The 19,588-nt window shown below is 37.9% G+C and overlaps 1 pseudogene; it reads left to right on the top strand.

The window, feature by feature from the left end:
- The first annotated feature begins 7,729 nt into the window (after positions 1-7,729).
- LOC146946344 (uncharacterized) overlaps positions 7,730-19,588 on the top strand; it is an 83,020-nt pseudogene continuing 71,161 nt past the window's right edge.

Raw genomic sequence — 19,588 nt, 5'->3', positions numbered from 1 at the left:
AGTCGATTCATTGCAGACTCAAGACACAAATGAAAGGGTACGTACTAACAAGAACAGTCACAGGTTTCTATTGGAACAAAATGTGTTTAACAATGAACCTTAAAGAGTTTTGATGATAACAAGGTATTAAAAATTATAAATTGGACTAGCTAATATTTGTTCAAGTGTACAGGACCATAGTTAAATTTTTACATCATTAATTGGTACTGAATGAGCAAATAAAGAGAAAAAGAAATCAACGGGATTGAAGCTTAGACGCTCCTGAAGGCAAAAAGCGCTCCTGAAGTAAAGTTGCTCCTGAAGAGAGAAAAGCGCTCCTGAAGAAAAGTTGCTCCTGAAGAGACTAAAGCGCTCCTAACGGAATAATGCTCCTGAAGACTAGTGCTCCTGAAGATTGGAAGTCCTGAGGCGCCACGTCATCATCAGAAGCTACAACATCAGAAGCTGCCTTATCAGAAGCCATTTCACCAGAAGCTAACGATCAACTGGATTTGCAAAATTCAAGGATTCAAGAGTTGTTTCATGGATTGAAATTCATCAAAGGACAACAGAAGATTAGTGGAACTTTGCAACGGTCATTTCAAAGGTGTTTGAAGGCATATGCTTGCAATTTGGTCGAAAGCGTTGACATTGTACTATTGTACGAACTGTACAACCACCTTCTCCACTACTCTGTTTTGTGTCCACGCTACAGGACAAGAAAACAGCTCCAGAATACGGCTATGCCTGCAAAGATGTTCCTTTGGATTAGGAATGGATTTCAAATTGGTTCTTCATAGGACAACAACCAAATCAGGCAAAAGATCATTGGTGAAAGATCAAGCTTCAACAACGCTCTTTTGATGTGCTGGCAATTTCACAACGTCTCTTTCACTCCTCTATATAAAGGAGTGAAGACTTAGAGTTTGGTATACGACTCAACTACAATTTACAAGTGCCAAAACTCTGCTGAAATTGTTCTGCTTTCAAAGTTACTTAGAATTTCTGTTTTCAAGTTCATATCTTAGAAATTCTTAAGTCATTGAGTCTGTATCTGATTTGTATTGTGAGCACCTCTGATTGTATATCAAGTGTTCAACCTCAAACAATTTTCTGTGTAATTTTGTTTGTCTAGAAGTCTCTTGCAGTTGTGCTTGAGCATAGAAGTCTCTTGATTGTGTTCTTGAGCATAGGAAGACTCTTGCTAAGTGTGCTTGAGCAAAGGAAGTCTCTTGCTGTGTGCTTGAGCAATTGTAATCAGATATTACATTCTAGTGAACTCTCCTTGGAAGTGCAAGGGGGACAATACTACTTCCGGATTATGGAAGGAACCTGTATAATTGCTTTGTGTTGTTCTTTTTCTCTCTCTATTTTATTCCGCTGCATTTAGATTCTGATTATCACTTCAGAAGCTGTCTCACTTAGCTTCTGATCAGTGTGTTCAGTTTTTAGGAGAATAGAAGAATTTCCAAAAACACAATTCAACCCCCCTTCTTGTGTTTTTCTCACCTTCAGTTTCCTCACTAGGGTGCTTTAACATAGTCTAATCAAAATGAAAATCTAGACAAGTAAGATCTAAACTAAAACAATGAAAGATACAAAATCAAACATCATCAAAACTATAGGTAGAGGCTTCAACCCAAACACTTCGTTTGGCATATTACTTCTAACACACCCGCAAGGGGGGGTGCACGGAGCAAAAGATACCAGTTCAAACAAACTGCAACGTCTCTTCCCATGATTTCGTAACCGCCGGACACACATGTGCCATTACAACGGCTCTGTAGCCACCCAACCTCTATATATAGGGGACTCATAACATTCCCCAAAGGTAGAATCTATCTTCTCTCTAAGCCCTCATTCACTGATCTCTACTAACTTGACCGTCGGACCCCCCCCAGTCGTTCCAAGAAGCATTCTTGAAGCATTCAACCACCACTTATGTAATATCCCGCTCGCCAGCTAATGGAAATTTTATCTGTTAAATGCATCAGAGGACTGATGTTCATGGAAAGCGTTTATGATGGAAAATGTTATGAACGACGGACAATATTACTATGTGTTATCAGTCAAGTAAGGACTTATGTATCAGTGCTGAGTCAGACACGACTACAACCAAGGGTATTTTGGGTATTCGCACGCAAGGGGTATATAAGCAAGTTTGAACCCAAAATATTCATTTTCCACTCCACTTTCTCTCTCTAGGTTTTTGGGAAAACATTTCTCTCTTCCTTCTCTCTAAGAATCGCCCTCCCTTTCCTCTCTAAGGCATCCAAGCTTCTTCAATACATGATCAAGCATGGCTTAGCAAGCAAGAAACAAGTGAAAGAAGGGATTTAAGCATGGTTAGGGTTGAAAGTCAAGAATCAAGAATGAATAGGAATCTAGGGTTTGAGCTTGGAACTTGAAGGAAAGCAAGCAAACAAGATTAGGTGAGTTCCATAGATAGTTTACCTACCTTTGGTTGTGTAAATTCATGTTAGAAAGGATTAATTTATGTTTATGAGGGATTTAGGACCCTAATGTTCTCTTGATCAATTCTTGTCAATTACTTGTTAGTTTTCCATGAAATATGTTTATAAATGTATATATATGTTGCTGGATGATTATGGCGCATTGCAGGATCAAACTGGACAAGTTTTGGGTAAAATCTAGAAAATTTGTACCACAGACCCTAAGAACTACGCTATTAGCGAAATGCACGCTAATAGCGAAATTCTTCAGGCATGCCATGCTCCAGGGGCGCTATTAGCGCAAGCCTCTGCAGCAGCCAACATGCTTTTTGGCTGTTGGCTCAGTGTGGGGTCGGTGGTGCGTTCCGATGCTTTTCTTTCAACGTTTTGCAACTTTATAACACCAAAACAACATCTAGGCAATGCACATAACATCAAACGATTCTTGAAAAGAAAATCATGGCAAACCTAATAAGAATGACAAGAGTGAATCAAGAGAGTTTAAGCCGATATTACTCGGGTAGCTATGAAATAAGAAAGGGCATGAATGTAGAGCCTCAACATAGTGTTGAGAACTAGCAAGATAGCATGAACTATAAGTATGGCAAGTATAGGACATGAATCCCTAGAATGATAAGACGCGAAGTGTAATCTTCGCATATGATCAAGTATGATTTAGCAAGTAAGTAAGCCGTGGATTGACTAGTTAATCTCTCCACCATGAATAAGTATGTATATGAACAAGTAAGAGTTTAGCACTAATCAGTTCGATTAAGGTTCCGAGGTAAACAATCAAGTATGTACATGTTTAACTTATGTATACGACAAGACCATGATTTAATAAGTGTAGGTGACATGTCTCTTGCTATCCACATCAGGGGGATACAAGGGGTTCTCATGATGAGGACGATTCAAGCCGTAAGGGACCCGCATGTCACTAAGTAACAAGATGTAGGTGCTCGTTTCTCTTGATATCCACGTCAGGGGGATACAAGAGGTTCTCGACCTAAGGGGAATGATTCAAGCCGCAAGGGACCCGCACAACACCGAGGGAGTCCGATGTACGTACATCGGTCATGTATGGGATTGATCTCGGGGTTACTCCACCCGGGACTATCCGTAAAATGAATCAAGATAATAACTGTTTGTTCAACGCTAACCAATGAATGAACTTAGATACGTTTATGTATGATATGATTATGATTATGTTATGTTCATGATTATGCAAGAGTGAATCCATGCAAGTTTATGTTTAAGAATAAGAGCATTAAATGTTACATGACAAGTACAAGGCATGGATTAGAGCAAGTAAAGAACATGATACCGATGACGATCTTAGGTTTACCCTAATCGTCCGGTTTAGATTAGTGTCATGATATGTTATGTTTAGGCCTCGATACGTAGAGCGTATTCTTGGCAATGCGGTCTAGGTTCCCTCAACCGCCATGACACATATAGGAAGTGAAGCCTATAACAAGTTAAGTTATGATTATGACGGCTCTAGTATGCATTACCGTCTAAGTATGCAAGTCCCCACACACGTATAATCAACCGTCAGGTTGTAATGTAGACACGTGGTGACCGTAGGTTTCCCCTTGAGGTTGCCTATAGCCTAGGATTTAGGGGAACTCACTGAGACATTATGTCTCATCCCAATCCTTATTTGTTTTAGATAAGCAGGATCTTATGCATGTTCGGAGCCGGATATATATTGCTTCAAGGGTTCGTTCGTAAAGCTGCGGGACAATATGGACATCAAGGATGTATTTTTATGTATGGATGAGTTGTATTGTATTATGATTTATACGAACGTGACTTGATGTAAATATTATTCATTCGTAAAATTTTATGTTGTATATTTTAATGTATCCAGTACTAATATTAACGCACGTGCCAGACTTTCTAGATACGTCTGGTATGGGTGTTACAATTGGTATCAGAGCAGGTCGATTCAGACCGTGCCTTGGGTCATTAAATTACAATTAAGGTAGTGGGACCATTGGGTTCCGGGTAAAAGTTCTAATTGTTGTTGTTAGTTGAGCCTGATCAACTCAATTTAGCATTCGACGATTGGAATGGATGTCTGAGAGCTGAATAGGACCCAGGAGGAACGAAGTATGTGATGGAGATGCACTGGTAAGTGTGAACTCATAAGTAAGAACTTAGATAAGTATTAGTAAGAGTTTGATCGTGCCAAAAGGTGGCCGGTGAACTAATCAAGCACAAGTGTGAATCCTCTGGGAATGTAAGGCATGTTAGGAAAGAACGTTCCGACAAATTCGAGTATGATGTTAGTGATACTTCATGTATCCGTAAGTGAAGAAGTTGGATATATATATATATATATATATATATATATATCTAAGCATGACCGGAAGCTTCGGTAAGAGTTGTTGTTGAAACATGCTTATTGTACGCAAAGGAAATATATGTTCTGGAACGTAAGTACAAGACTACAAGTTAAGGAGAAGTCGACATGTGTTGATGGAGTAAGTAAGCTCTCAGGGATTGAGATATGAGAACGGAAGATAAAGATTTATATGTTCAGCGGGAATAAGGTTCTAACAGTGAATGAATTAGCAGAGAAATCAGTTAAGTCGTTCGTAGTGAATGAAGTTGAAGTTTTATGTGAAAGTTTATGTTAAGTGCTAGGATGACAAGATATCAGTTTCTAATGTGCCGTGAATTGAATCGATTGATGTTAATGCTTGCCATGCAAAGGTTATAGAATTGTTTTTAAAACAATCGAAAGGAATGATATGCATTGGGATACTTGAGGAAATAAGTTTTTATGTAAAATATGATTTTTGGAAAACTGTGTTGAAGAAAGCACGCCAATAGCGAAAATTTCGCTAATAGCGAAATTACTCCAGAGGATTTCGCTAATAGCGAAAACTGGGGCGAAAATTTTTAGTTTTTCTAAAAACTGTCATTTCGTCTCTAGGGCCTTAGTAGCTATTGGGGGTTGTTTTCACAATCTTTTATGTAACAAACACTCTCTATAACATCAAGTATCGAATTCACATCACACCCTATGATTTCTAAGGAAGAAAATGCATGGACAACTATTAACGGAATCAATCCGATTCAAGGTAACATTAGAAGTTAACGTGGCAAGAACTGGCGAAGAGCATGGGTCAAGAGTTTTAAGGTTTCGACTTATGGAATGGATTAAGTGGATGCAAAGACATGAGATGGAAAGTAAAGTGGTAGAGAATTATGCGCAGTCACAAGATTTTCAGGTTTTATGAAGTCATGAGTACCCCCGGATCTATGTTTTGCTTAATTGAATTGCTAAAGCCCGTAAGATGTTGAATTCAGAAGTTTACAAGATTTTTGAAAGGTAGACACATATGGGTGATTGGAGTTGATGTTTATAGATTTTAAAATGGAAATTTTGTAGGTAACGGTTGTTACGACTCACGTAGAGTGGGCTAAACTTACCGGAACTAAGGTTGGATGACACAGTTGTGTTGTCAACTTATTCCGTGGCTTTCGAGCAACGACTGGGGCCAAATTTATTACATTTTTATATAAAGAGAAATCGTCAACGCCAATGACCCGTGTTAAATTATGATGTTTTCTTAAAGAATGAAATTAACGAGCAAACATTAGTTTGATTACGTAAAACATAGTATGCGAGAATACAAGAATACAATGAAGTATGATCAGGAAAAGTATGTATGAATTTATGATAAGTCTACTATGGGAATTCAAGATTTCTCAGAAACAAGTTTAAGTACGATAAGTATATGTTATGAGGTGAACTCAACCAGTGAGAAAGTAAGGTCTATCCCCAATTAAAATAATATGGTAATGCGACAAGTCTACCGTGAGATCCAATTTTGCAAGGTATTGTGAAGTGCAAGTTTATGGCATTGAATGCCACACGAAAGGTCTTGACAAGAGTTCAAGAAGATGATGTTTATATGTAAAGTTCGGTTGTCTTAATGAATTAGAGTATTGGTTAAGGCCAACTGGTGGGAATCAGAGTGGCGCAACGAAAGTTAATTGGTGTAGTTGCTAACAGTAATCACGGGACATGGAATGTGATAGTAAGAGCCTTCGTTAGAAGCATTATGGGACAAGCGAGAAGTTCTCGAAATGTTAAGTAAGAAAGGAGACTTATGTAGTCAGTCATGAAAAGGGTTAAGGTATGTGGATGTGTCTTAATCTAAGTAAGATAGAAAAGGCTAGAGACGCAACAAATGAAGAATATGTACTATGATAAGGAAGATGTATGTAAGAGTTGAAAGGTTCCTTTTGTGACTCAAAGTAATGATTGAAGTATCAAGTGTGGAACCAGATATGATGTTTTGAAGATTCAAGTTTATTGTTCTTAGAACGAGGAAATGATATAATGTTATGAGGGTCAAGGATGCTATATGAATTATGTTATGCAATTATGCGTGTCTCCAAGATATGTATGTAAGTCAAGAAAGAATAAGAAAGAAGTTACTTTAAAGTTCAAGAGTTTCATTCTGGATGGAGATATAAATCATGAGTTATGCACGATTAAGTGCATACTCTCTTATGTCAAACTTGTTAAATGATCACGATACTTGCTATGAAGATTCCGAACTATGATTTATAACTTTTAAAGTTAAAACGGGTAGTAAGGGATTTGGGAACGATGATTATTTTAAAAACATGATTTCATAATGTTTTCTTTTAAGTTATACAATTATTCGTTCCAAGGACCCAAATACCAAAGTTTAGAAAATTTTCTTAATCAAGATGTAAGAACAAGTATCGTTATTATCTAACAAGATGCGACACTCGAGAGTATGTAGGACACCATGTAAGGTAGGATTTGATGAAGTAAACAACAGTTTTTTCGAAAAGTCTTATGAGACGCACAAGTATATGTTAAGAGTATTCAAATGCAAGAGGTCTAAGTCGGAAGTTTTAAGGGCATGTAAGTTACAAGATGGGTTGATGAATGTTATATGTATAGGCGTAATTAATTTCACCTCTCTACGACAAGTTATATGAGTCATCCATGAATTTGGGTGCAATAAGAATGGTAATGAGATCGAAAGATTTCTTAAGACTCAGAAAATAGACAAGAGATTCGTAGAATCGTCAAGATAAGTAAAGTAAGAAAGAGGCACATGTCTCAAGGTACAGTAAGTAACTGATGTATGAATTATATGTTTACCCGATAAGATTATGTATGCATGAAAAGATGTTTTAAAGTTACAAGTAAGCACTGCAGGGCAAACCTGGTTTCTGGTAGGATTCCAGTTAAAAGGCAAATCCTGAGTGTTCATGTTTATGACAAGATACCAATAGGGATGGTTTATGTTAAGCGGGTAAGATCTGAGTCTGAGACAATAAGTTTATGTGTAGCAAGGTAAGTGCTGAGTCATAATATGCTAAGAAAACTCTAAGTTTGAGTGATATTAAGATCAAGAAGGTTAAGTTCAGTAACATGTGGATTAAGAAACAAGATGAAGACATGATACGATGAATCCTTTGGATATGTATGAATGGAAAATGTTTGGCTCAGACCATAGATGGTAAGTTTTTGTCATGATGATTGGTAGTCGATCTCTAAATTTCGAGGACGATATTTTTTAAGGGGGGTAGAATGTAATATCCCGCTCGTCAGCTAATGGAAATTTTATCTGTTAAATGCATCAGAGGACTGATGTTCATGGAAAGCGTTTATGATGGAAAATGTTATGAACGACAGACAATATTACTATGTGTTATCAGTCAAGTAAGGACTTATGTATCAGTGCTGAGTCAGACGCGACTACGACCAAGGGTATTTTGGGTATTCGCACGCAAGGGGTATATAAGCAAGTTTGAACCCAAAATATTCATTTTCCACTCCACTTTCTCTCTCTAGGTTTTTGGGAAAACATTTCTCTCTTCCTTCTCTCTAAGAATCGCCCTCCCTCTCCTCTCTAAGGCATCCAAACTTCTTCAATACATGATCAAGCATGGCTTAGCAAGCAAGAAACAAGTGAAAGAAGGGATTTAAGCATGGTTTGGGTTGAAAGTCAAGAATCAAGAATGAAGAGGAATCTAGGGTTTGAGCTTGGAACTTGAAGGAAAGCAAGCAAACATGATTAGGTGAGTTCCATAGATAGTTTACCTACCTTTGGTTGTGTAAATTCATGTTAGAAAGGATTAATTTATGTTTATGAGGGATTTAGGACCCTAATGTTCTCTTGATCAATTTTTATCAATTACTTGTTAGTTTGCCATGAAATATGTTTATAAATGTATATATATGTTTCTGGATGATTATGGCGCATTGCAAGATCAAACTGGACAAGTTTTGGGTAAAATCTGGAAAATTTGTACCACAGACCCGAAGAACTACGCTATTAGCGAAATCCACGCTAATAGCGAAATTCGTCAGGCATGCCACGCTCCAGGGGCGCTATTAGCGCAAGCCTCTGGACCAGCCAACATGCTTTTTGGTTGTTGGCTCAGTGTGGGGTCGGTGGTGCGTTTCGATGCTTTTCTTTCAATGTTATGCAACTTTATAATAACACCAAAACAACATCTAGGCAATGAACATAACATCAAACGATTCTTGAAATGAAAATCATGGCAAACCTAATAAGAATGACAAGAGTGAATCAAGAGAGTTTAAGCCGATATTACTCGGGTAGCTATGAAATAAGAAAGGGCATGAATGTAGAGCCTCAACATAGTGTTGAGAACTAGCAAGATAGCATGAACTATAAGTATGGAAAGTATAGGATATGAATCCCTAGAATGATAAGACACGAAGTGTAATCTTTGCATATGATCAAGTATGATTTAACAAGTAAGTAAGCCGTGGATTGACTAGTTAATCTCTCCACCATGAATAAGTATGTATATGAACAAGTAAGAGTTTACCACTAATCGGTTCGATTAAGGTTCCGAGGTAAACAATCAAGTATGTACATGTTTAACTTATGTATACAACAAGACCATGATTTAATAAGTGTAGGTGACATGTCTCTTGCTATCCACATCAGGGGGATACAAGGGGTTCTCATGATGAGGACGATTCAAGCCGTAAGGGACCCGCATGTCACTGAGTAAAAAGATGTAGGTGCTCGTTTCTCTTGATATCCACGTCAGGGGGATACAAGAGGTTCTCGACCTAAGGGGAACGATTCAAGCCGCAAGGGACCCGCACAACACCGAGGGAGTCCGATGTACGTACATCGGTCATTTATGGGATTGATCTCGGGGTTACTCCACCCGGGACTATCCGTAAAATGAATCAAGATAATAACTATTTGTTCAACGCTAACCAATGAATGAACTTAGATACGTTTATGTATGATATGATTATGATTATGTTATGTTCATGATTATGCAAGAGTGAATCCATGCAAGTTTATGTTTAAGAATAAGAGCATTAGATGCTACATGACAAGTACAAGGCATGGATTAGAGCAAGTAAAGAACATGATACCGATGACGATCTTAGGTTTCCCCTAATCGTCCGGTTTAGATTAGTGTCATGATATGTTATGTTTAGGCCTCGATACGTAGAGCGTATTCTTGGTAATGCGGTCTAGGTTCCCTCAACCGCCATGACACATATAGGAAGTGAAGCCTATCACAAGTTAAGTTATGATTATGACGGCTCTAGTATGCACTACCGTCTAAGTATGCAAGTCCCCACACACGTATAATCAACCGTCAGGTTGTAATATAGACACGTGGTGACCGTAGGTTTCCCCTTGAGGTTGCCTATAGCCTAGGATTTAGGGGAACTCACTGAGACATTATGTCTCATCCCAATCCTTATTTGTTTCAGATAAGCAGGATGTTATGCATGTTCGGAGCCGGATGGATATTGCTTCAAGGGTTCGTTCGTAAAGCTGCGGGACGATATGGACATCAAGGATGTATTTTTATGCATGGATGAGTTGTATTGTATTATGATTTATATGAACGTGACTTGATGTAAATATTATTCATTCGTAAAATTTTATGTTGTATATTTAATGTATCCAGTACTAATATTAACGCACGTGCCAGACTTTCTAGATACGTCTGGTATGGGTGTTACAACTTAAACCACCACATTTAAAGGCATCGGTAGTCACCTTCTGATTAGATACGATCAATATTGATCCAACGTCATTATGAAAATCCCCTCGCTCTTTTATTTTTATCGTCACGATTTAATAATTTTTAGGTTGTAAATATTAAATAAATAAAAAACAATAAAAACATCTCAAATAGTCAAAAATTCACAAAAATTCTTTTCTAAACAAACCTTGATTTTCAATCAAGTGATTCCCCATCTTTTCTTAATAAATTTTTAAATCAATTTTAATCATATTTGAGTCATTTATTTTAAAATAAAAAACACTAAACAAGTTCTATTTTGCCATTTGGCTTTTTACTTTAAAAACTTTTTCAAAACTAATAAAAAATATCCAACAAATCAATTAGTCTTTTTACCTCGAACTACGTGGTTTTGATCCCTCGTGGGTACGTAGGCAAAATACACTTGTCTTTCCAAATAAAAAAAATGATAATAAAAAACATTTCTCTTTCTTTTACTCATCACTTTAATTCCCTTTTTTAAGAAAATAAATTATAGCCAAAAGATAAATAAAAATAAGAGGTTCCTATAGGATACTATAGGCATTTAGGGTGCTAACACCTTCCCTTTACGTAACTAACCCCCGAACCTAAAATCTTAAAAATAGTGGGTTATTCGAACTTTTCCCCCCTTTCCTTGGAAAAAAATTAAAGCTCGGTGGTGAATTAATTTTTTTTTCTTCTTCAGTCAACGCTAATCAATAGCTTGATCTCCAAAAATCACCGTGACATAAACCTTTTGCAGAAGGTGGCTTGTCAGTCAAGGATCCCTCTGCAGTTAACAAAGCTGCTATTTTACTTCTATGTTGGAACCTTATAACCTCTAAGGAGTAGTGGTCTAAGCTATGCAAGATTAGATTTCTTGTTAATGGTAAATCTAAGGATTATCATATCACCTTCTCCACTTGGCCAAGCAGAAGCAGTTTGTGAATTTGATCTATCAAAATGCTACTTCGTATGTAGGCAATGGAGACAAGATTCTTGTTTGGACTGGCAGATGGGTGGAATATAATTCTTGTTTTTCTCTTGGAGCCTTAAAGACTATTTTGTCCATAAAGATGGCAGGTTAACTGAAAAAATTCTCCAAACCATTCTTCCTATTGGAAATATTTCTAATAAGTTCAATTGGGATGTTTCTGTGGATGGTACCTTTTCTAACAAGTTAGCATATGAATTTCTCATTCCCCACGGCCCTCAGGTTCCCTGGCATAAGTTCATTTGGAACACCTACATACCACCATCCAGATCCTTCATTACTTGGAGATACTTGCATGTTAAGTTACCTGCTGATGAGAACCTGAGAAAGAGGGGTTGCTCCATTATTTCTATATACTGCTTCTGCTACAAACCATATGAATCTTCTCAACACATTTTTCTTAGGTGCCTTGTTACCTATCAATTATGGGAATGGCTAGTGAAAGGGATTGATCAATTGCTTGATCAATCATCCATAAGCTCTCTTTTGCTGAGTGTGAATACTATTACTAGTAAACTGGATAGATATGTGATAAATTCTTCTATTGTTCATGTCATCTAGATCATCTAGATTGAAATAAATAAGAGATACTTCTCCAACAAGTATTCTTCCATGACCACTCTTTTTCATAGCATCTTTGTTCTTGATATTGTTAAGGGATATACTGCCATGCAAGACTTCAAGGTTACTAGACTCTTTGGCATACCTATGAAGGCTAGAAAGATCTCTCCTTCCAGGATGTATCTTGGCTATTTCCTCCTGCTAGTTGCACTAAAGTTAACTATGATGGCTCATCATTTGGCTGTCCTCTATGTGGTTCCAATGGTGTTGTCTTTAGAGCTTCTCCATCTTTCTTTATAGGAGCTTTGGCTTAGAATATTGGCATCGCATCTTCTTTAGAAGCTGAATTCGATGCTTGTATGTTTGCCATGGAAAAAGCTGATGATCTGGACCTTAGAGATATTTGGATTGAAACTGATTCACTTAGTGTTATGAAAGCTTTCAGCAAGCAAGAAGGTGTTCCTTGGAGGATGAATACTAGATGGCACAATTGTATGCACTTTTGTAGGGAAATTATATGTATTTTCACTAATGTACTTAGAGAGGGGAATTTGGTGCTTTGGCCAAGAATGGTGGGAGTATGAAATTCTGGCACGTTAGACTTAAGATGTTCTAAGCGATGTTTCAACACCAAATACAGAAAAGCAGATGTTGTATCTGATGTTTAGAACATTAAGCTAACCAACATAAACATAATAAAACAAAATAACAAACAAGAAAGAAAAAGATGCACAAAGAAATTGTTAACCCAGTTCGATGAAACGTCACCTACTCTAGGGGCTACCAAGCCAGGAAGGAAATCCACTAGTGCAGTCCGTATTCAAAAGCTCTCAGCAAACCTCGTTTACACTGATGACCTAGGACCTACCCCAACAAGATTTCAACCAAGGAACTCCTAGATCTGAGATCCCATCTCACTCCCTTACAACATAATCGCAACTCCTGTGATTCACAAATTACAGACACTTATAAAATGAAGTTACCTTCAAAAAATGACAACTTGCAACCGTGCTTAAAAGCTTTGGTGCAGTTCACAGACTACCTAACTCCTTGCTTAAAAGCTTCGGAGTAGTCCACAATTTACAACTTAAAATACAGTCCTAAACATGCATCAAGATGATGCACGAAAGGCTCACAAATAAAAGACTCAAAACCCTAGATAAACTATTCTTCTGAAAATGATGGCTTGAATAATTCTTCAGGTCTTGCAGCCTCCTTTAAATACTGAAGCTAAGAACGTCATCAACTCAATCGGGATTCAGATCAAACCGGTGATCCATTACACAATCAACATGGCCGGATATGGAAACTCCTAAAAAGTAGGCACATTAAAAAGAACATTATGATCACCTTTAAAGACTTTCCTAAGTCGTTACCACTTCCTCAGGAAATCAAATATGTTCTGATCTTCTCATAACTGCACACAGTTTTGACCAACACATGCTGGTTTGGATTCCTTAAATCAAACGAACGCGTGCGTGAACATAGGCAAGGCACAGAACATACATACCGAGCCTGGATGTTGGAACATTGTGTTCCACATCTGAAGTGAATATTTGTTTTAGGCAAAAGTGAAGCCAACATACAAATATCCAACAATCTCCCCCTTTGACAAATTTTTGGCTAAAACAACTTGAGGCCAATTCAAATAAATTAGAGAGATAACACACGCAACCTTTCCTTCAATCTTCAAAAGAACTTTTCCTTGAAGGAAGTTTCACAAACTTAGATTACCAATAGATACCACAAATACAGTTCTTCAGTCATCATTCATAATCTTCAGGACTAGAAGAGATATATTACAGATCTCAGATTCTGCTTCCAATATTTTCACACAACAATTAACACATGGAAATATGCAGCAAAAGAACTAGCAGGTATCATCATAGAGAATCAGAGTCTTGCAACAGCGGACATATAAGGAAAAATAAATTCCTATAATATCCTAAAAAGACAGTCAACTGTCACAACACGCTACTCAGATAAACATGAAAAGAATAAACTCCCAGATAAGATTCAATAGCTCAAACAGGATGTTCCAACATCCATAGAAACATTCAGGGACATATAAAATTACTCCCCCTCAAGGAGCACAATCAGCATTTCCAATACTCCCCCTGAATATATGCACTTCAAACTCCTAGTGCAACAAGAGAACATGCATACATAAACAGAATTCCTCATACATGCACACATCTAGAGCAGATACCAGGATACCAGAAATCTGATGTCTCAACATCAATAAGCACATTATCTACTAGCACAGTCAGGATCATACAGCATGGATAACTACTCCCCCTTTTTAGCCATAAAATATGCCAAATCAGAAATTGTGAAAAGCATAAATTATAGCTAAGGGTACCTGAGGCTTTGAACATTAGTTGCTATAATTCCTCATGAATGCAAATACCCAGCTTGTTTCTCAGTTTCTCAAACTGTTTGACATTTAGGGCCTTTGTGAAGATGTCAGCCAGTTGTTCTTCAGTAGTCACATGCTCCAGAGTTACTACTTTGTCTTCAACAAGATCCCTAATGAAGTGATGTCGGATGTCAATATGTTTTGTTATGCTGTGTTGTATGGGATTCTTGGAGATGTTGATTGCACTTAGATTATCACAGTACAATGTTAGAACACTTTGTTGAACATCATATTCTTCCAGCATTTGTTTCATCCAGAATAACTGAGAGCAGCTACTTCCTGCAGCAATATATTCTGCTTCTGTTGTTGATAGAGACACAGAGTTTTGTTTCTTGCTGAACCAGGACACTAGATTGTTCCCAAGGAAGAAACAACCTCATGAAGTACTTTTTCTGTCATCTGCACTACCTGCCCAATCTGCATCACAATAGCCAATCAACCTGGAATTGTTACTGTGAGAGTATAGAATTCCATAATTTGTGGTGCCGTTTATGTACTTCAGAATCCTTTTGACTTGAACCAGATGACTCATTTTGAGCTCTGCTTGGTATCTGGCACAAACTCCTACAGCAAAGGTTATATCAGGTCTGCTTGCAGTAAGATATAGAAGGCTCCCAATCTTGCTTCTGTACAGACTTTGATCAACAGCTACACCATTTTCATCTTTGGATAACTTCAAGTGAGTGGCTGCTGGTGTTCTCTTATGACTGGAATTGTCCAACCCAAACTTCTTTAAAATATTCTTAGCATACTTGCTCTGGGAAATGAATATTGTATCTTCCATTTTCCTGACTTGTAACCCAAGAAAGTAAGTCAGTTCTCCCACAAGACTCATCTTAAATTCAGACTGCATCTGATGAACAAAATGTTGAACCATCTGATTCGACATTCCTCCAAACACAATGTCATCAACATAGATCTGTGCTATCATGAGTCTTCCTTTATCCATCTTAGCAAACAAGGTCTTGTTTGTTCCTCCCTTTTTGTACCCTTGATGGGTTAAAAATTCTGTGAGTCTTTCATACCAAGCCCTAGGAGCCTGCTTCAACCCATATAGTGCCTTCTTCGGCTTGTAAACATGATCAGGAAAATTTGGATCAACAAATCTCTTTGGTTGCTCAACGTAGTCTTCTTCATGAAGGTACCAATTTAAAAAGGCACTCTTCACATCCATCTAAAACAATTTGAACTTTAGAATACACGCCACTCCCAAGAGTAACCTTATGGATTCCAGTCTGACAACAGGTGCAAATGTTTCATCAAAATCTAACCCTTCCACTTGTGTATAACCTTGTGCTACCATTCTTGCCTTGTTTCTGGTAACAGTACCATTTTCATCTGACTTATTCTTGTAGATCCATTTTGTTCCAATGACATTTATATCATTTGGTCTTGGCACCAGATCCCATACTTCACTTCTTTTGAACTGGTTGAGTTCTTCTTGCATGGCTTCAATCCATAAATCATCAGTGAGAGCTTCCTTCACATTTTTGGGTTCAAATTTGGATACAAAACAGGAATTGGAGACAACATCATTAGCTCTTTTAGTTCTTATTCCTTGATCTGGATCTCTAATAATGAGGTCTTGAGGATGATTCTTCTGAACTCTAATTGAATGTCCTTTGCTTGTTTCTGCATGCTCCAGCTCAGTACCTTCAGAGTTAGTTTCAGGTTCTTCAACAGTTTCAGGCATTTCTTTTTCTTGAGCAGATGTTTCAGGATATGCTTCAACACCTGGTACAACTTCAAGAATTGGTTCTTTAATCACATCATCTACCACTACATTAATGGATTCCATAACAACTTGAGTTCTGTTGTTAAACACTTTATAGGCTCTGCTGTTAGTAGAGTAACCCAGAAAAATTCCCTCATCACTCTTTGGATCCATTTTTCTTCTGTAATCTCTATCTGCTAGAATATAACACTTGCTACCAAAGACATGGAAATATTTTACAGTAGGCTTTCTTTCTTTCCAGAGTTCATACAAGGTAGTTGAAGTACCTGTTCTCAAGGTGACTCTGTTATGAACATGACAAGCTGTATTCATAGCTTCAGCCCAGAAATAAAGGGGAAGATGTTTTGCATGTAGCATGACCCTGGCTGATTCTTGTAGAGTCCTGATCTTCCTTTCAACCACTCCATTCTGTTGAGGTGTTATGGGAGATGAGAATTCATGCCTGATTCCTTCCTCTGAACAAAATTCATGAAATCTGGAGTTTTCAAATTGTGTTCCATGATCACTTCTTATCATGACAATGCCTCTATTTTTATCTCTTTGAAGTTGAATGCAAAGTTCCTTGAGTGATTCAAAAGTATCTGATTTCTCTCTGATAAAGTTCACCCAGGTGAATCTTGAAAAATCATCAACTACCACCAGAACATATCTCTTTCCACCAATGTTGGCCACTTGCATGGGTCCCATTAAATCAATATGAAGAAGTTCAAGAGCTTTCGAGGTTCCTTGATGTTCCAACCTAGGATGGGACATTCGAGTCTGTTTACCAACTTGACATTCACCACAAATTCTTCTATCAGTGATCTCCAATTTGGGCATACCTCTGATTGCTTCTAGAGAGATTGCTTTCTTTATTCCTTGCATATTCAAGTGACCTAGTTTTTGATGCCACAGTTTAACCTCTTCAGCTTTGCTTAGCATGCATGAGGATATGAGAGCCTATTCTTGAGCGATCCATAAGTAACAGTTGTCCTTAGACCTAGTACCCTTCATACTCACCTTACCCTTTCCATCTAAGATCTGACACTCAGTTTTACTGAAATTTACACTTATCCCCTGGTCGCACAATTGACTAATACTAATCAAGTTGGATGCCAACCCTTTGACCAACAAAACATTATTCAGTCTTGGGGATCCTTCCCTAACTAAGTCATCAATACCAAAAATCTTTCCTTTAGCCCCATCCCCAAAGGTGACATAGCTCTTGGCATAGGGTCTAACATTTCCCAGAAAGTTGTCCACCCCTGTCATGTGACGAGAACACCCACTATCAAAGTACCAATCTTCACTGGAAGATGCTCTTAAGGAGGTATGTGATATCAGTCCTAGGCACTTAGGTCTCCCCTCCTTTTTGACCCCTCTCAAGGTTGGACTAGGTTGGTATAATCTAGGTGCTCCAAAAAGATCATAGCAGAAGGGTCTTTTATGACCCTGTCTGTTGCAAAAGTGACACCCGCAGGAGGAATACTCCTTTACTACCATAGTTTTAGGATGTTCTGTGGAATGTTCCAACTTTGGACCTTTACCAGTGATATTATCTGTTCTACTTGACGCTACAAATTTAATTTTCATAACTGGTTTACCCTTCTTAGCCTTCTGATAATGTTCTAAAGCCTGAATATAGCTACTATTTTTTTGTTCTTGTTTCAGGTGTTCATGTGTAAAGCCTATGCCATTTGGTTTGCCTATCACTTGACCCTCTAACATCCTATCTAGAACATCAATTCCAATGGTCATCATTCTAACTTGTTTGAAGACATTATCAAGTTGAGAATTAAGTAACATTACCTCTTTATTTAGATCAGTGATTTTAGCCAGATTACCAATTCTCTCTTCCTGAAGTTGATTGATGATTTCCTCCTGCTCTATCAGACGTTTGAAAGTGTTTGCATCATGAATCTCTTGATAGCAGTAAGGTATAGTTACTTTTTCATAGTCAGTATCTTCATTATCAGATTCAGATTTCGATTCTACTCTTCCTGTCATAGCATTGACACGTTTAGCAGCATCACTCTCACCATCCCCATATGTTCCCTTATCATCAGACCAGGACACAATCATCCCTTTCTTTTGGTTCTTGAGAAAAGTTGCACATTCAGTTCTGATGTGACCATAACCTTCACACTCATGAAATTGTACTCCTTTGTAACGGCTGTTCTTCTCTTCATTTCTGTCATACCTTTGATTACCTTGTTGCCTGTCAGTGTTCCATCTGATGTTCTGCCCATTACCTCTAGGTCTGTTGTTTACCTGTTTGAGAATCTTGTTAAACTGTCTTCCTAGCATCACCAAGTTTTCTGACAGATTCTCATCCTTTACACTCTCTTCCAATCCTTCATCATCAGCTGTGTTTGCTGTAAAAGCAATGCCTTTTCCCTTCATTTCAGACCCGTTATCAACGACAAGTTCAAAGTTTTGAAGAGAACCTACGAGCTCTTCCACCTGCATGTTGGATACGTCTTGAGCTTCCTCAATGGCTCTGACCTTCATGTCAAATCTCTTTGGCAGAGATCTTAGAATTTTTCTTACCAATTTTTCATCTGACAATTTTTCTCAAAGAGAATCAAACGAATTGGAAATGTCAAGAACATTCATATAGTAGTTATGTATAGTCTCATCCTCTTGCATTCTCAGACTTTCAAATTTGGTCGTCAGGAGTTGAATCTTTGAGCTTTTTACCTTGGAGGTACCTTCATGAGCTGTTTTAAGGATGTCCCAAGCATCTTTGGCAACATCACATTTTTTGATGAGTCTAAACATATTCTTGTCCACTCCATTGAAAAGAGCATTTAGAGCTTTAGAGTTTGCAAGAGACAGTTCATCTTCAGGTAAGGTCCACTCATCTTCTGGCTTCAAAACCGTGGTTTTATTGCCATCTTTGTCAAGAACAACAGGATGTTCCCATCCTTTCATCACAGCTTTCCAAGTCTTGCTGTCAATAGACTTGAGATAAGCACTCATACGTGACTTCCAGTAGTCATAATTGGTTCCATCCAGTAACGGTGGTCTGTTAACAAAAGCTCCCTATTTCTCCATATTGCCAGAATAGATCTCCTCTGGATCTCACCTAATAATAGGCAGGGTGCCTGCTCTGATGCCAATTGAAATTCTGGCACGTTAGACTTAAGATGTTTTAAGCGATGTTTCAACACCAAATACAGAAAAGCAGATGTTGTATCTGATGTTTAGAACATTAAGCTAACCAACATATACACAATAAAACAAAATAACAAACAAGAAAGAAAAAGATGCACAGAGAAATTGTTAACCCAGTTCGGTGCAACGTCACCTACTCTTGGGGCTACCAAGCCAGGAAGGAAATCCACTAGTGCAGTCCGTATTCAAAAGCTCTCAGGAAACCTCGTTTGCACTAATGACCTAGGACCTAC

Source organism: Medicago sativa, chromosome 2 (assembly GCF_051527215.1).
Source record: "Medicago sativa cultivar Bolivia chromosome 2, Bolivia_mono, whole genome shotgun sequence".
Classification (NCBI taxonomy): Eukaryota; Viridiplantae; Streptophyta; class Magnoliopsida; order Fabales; family Fabaceae; genus Medicago; species Medicago sativa.
This window is presented reverse-complemented; position numbering and strand designations above follow the sequence as displayed.